The following is a 2686-nucleotide window of genomic DNA, read 5'->3' on the forward strand; positions in this document are numbered from 1 at the left end:
TATAGAGGTAAGTAAATCTGGCCCTACGATGTGTCCCGCACCTGGAGATGGTCCTTCCCTCTTCTGTATAGAGGTAAGTAAATCTGGCCCTATGTTGTGTCCCTCGCCTGGGGCCGGTCCCGAGTTCTTTTGTATAAAGTTAAGTAAATTCGACTCTACGTCATGCCCCTCGTCTTTGAAGGAAGCTTTAGGAACAACTTGAGGGTGCCTAATTTGCACTCTCGAGGCTTCGATCAAATGCACGTCCTTGTGTACTACAAGCACAAAAAGTAAGAAAACATTTACCATGGTCATCTTCATAATTGAGGTAGGAAACAAGAAACCAGGTATCTTAGATAACTCAAGGATGCTTTAAAATTTACCTAGGCTATTTATAAGCATTTTAAAAGGTGTTTAGTAATGCATTTAAATAAATTCACTTTTTTAAAAAGGAAATAAATTCACTTGTGAAACTCTTTACTAACTATTAATGAGAGTAATTAATTAGTATTTCTGTTTTAAAAAGAGTGAGTTTTTTTTTACTTTTTTATTAATTTATTATATTTAAACTTTGGGCATAAGGATAAATCTTTATATCAATACTTCATACAATAGGACATGGATTGTTATTTCAAGTTTGCAAGACTTTTATGTGGAATAAAGTGGAATAGGTCTGTTTAATCTATTAAAGATTCAGATGTTGCCTCGTAATAGAACTATTAAGAGATAAACAAACAACCCCTACAAATTCATTAAAACAACTTGATATTACTCTAGATTAAATATAGAAAAGTATTACACATATTTTTTAACAAAAGTAAAAAAGTTCTCAAAATTATACAAACATTCTTGTAGGGATGTCTGATTCAAAGTCTTTCAGACTAACATTTGATACAGTTATAAGATGGAATTAAAATCATATAACATTTTTAAAACCAATATGAAATATAATCGAAATGAAAGTCAAACAAATTAAATAAAAAATGAACATTTTATTTTATTTTAATTTAATATTCATATTGTTATATTTTTTTTATTTTTGTGTTTTCAACTTTTTCTTTTTGTTGTTTATTGCTGCTAAAATTTTTGCAACAAATCTAGGTAAGATTTCACGTTTAAGATTCGATTAAGTGAATAGTGTTGCTTACTGTTGCGTATGTGAGTTGAATTGTACAGTTAGGCTTAAAGATAACCAACAACACTGTTACGACCAACTTTTATGCTATCGAGCTTAATATCAATGGCAATCAAATCATTTGCAAATCTTGTAAATCCCACATCTTCATTGGGTATCTGAATGAAATAAAATATAAATAATTTTTACATTTGATTTTAGTTTAATTTGTTAAAGGGTAAAATGGTAATTTTACTAATTTTAATCTTTTATATTATCTATTTATAACATTCATCAAACGATCTTTTTTAAGTATCAACTAAATCATATAGAATCTGTTAATAATTTTGAGCATTTAATCATTCTGTACAAAATCATGCAGAAATGTATCAAACACGATTTGATTCAAGAAGCATTTTCCATTGTATGTGGATAAACAAAGAAACTACTGATAGTTCTAAAGTCATTTTTACATCTTATGCTTTCTGAATTTATATAAAACTACTCGTAGCAGAAGTAGTAATCACTTGAAATGGTTATATTTTCTAAATTTGTATCTCAAATGATTGCTCGATTTTATATTAAATGGTTTATGGACAGTATTGTTGTTACTTTGTATTTATATGAAATTTTAGTAATAAGAAATCATTGAACAAATTCTTTTTTATGTTATCCTACGTGTATATTGTGTAGATTTATTGATTGATAACATTATGTTCAACATTGTTAAAAAAAAACTCTAAAATTTCAGTGTTTTTGGATGTTTTCGTCCAAGACATCATAAACCTTAGAACCGACTCAGTGTTTTACGTTTGGTGATAATTTTTAAACTGTCACATAGAAACAACAACTTAATTAATTAATAGGTACCCATGCCTTCATTTTGGATATTGATTTCATTATGAAATAATATGATTTCCATTTTTTGCGATGTTTCGGTATTTTATATATATATATATATATATATATATATAATATATATATATATATAGAGAGAGAGAGAGAGAGAGGGATGTTATTCTACACATTTTGCCATTCCTACACCCTATACAACATTCATCTCAACCATTCAATTTTTAATCAATTAATTGTTTCCTAATATAAAGTATTAATCATAATTAATAAACTCTATTCATATTCCATAAATATTCAAATCATAATAAATGAACTCCAATCATTTCTATAAATATCTCAATTAATTGGGTTGCAAAGGTTGTACAAATGCACAAGGTTGTACAAATGCACAAGGTTGTAAAAGAAATATACCATATATATATATATATATATATATATATATATATATATTCCTTCTACCTTATTGTTTTTACTAGATATTTTTTTTTAATAAAGAGGGCACTCTTGAGAAGATAAAATCGACCAAACAATTGCACATTAATTGAAACTAAAATAATTAAGAAAAGACATTGTGTCAAATTATTTTTTATTGTGCAAGAAAAAGAGTAGATAAGCAAAACTGATGAAAAAAAGTGGATTTAGCTTAACCAAATAAATATGGACCTATACTATGCTCCGCATCTGGGGATGGTCCTTTCTTCTTCTGTATAGAGGTAAGTAAATTTGGCCCTACGATGT

Source organism: Cynara cardunculus (assembly GCF_001531365.2).
Source record: "Cynara cardunculus var. scolymus isolate 2C chromosome LG 1, CcrdV1, whole genome shotgun sequence".
In the NCBI taxonomy this organism is placed as follows: domain Eukaryota; kingdom Viridiplantae; phylum Streptophyta; class Magnoliopsida; order Asterales; family Asteraceae; genus Cynara; species Cynara cardunculus.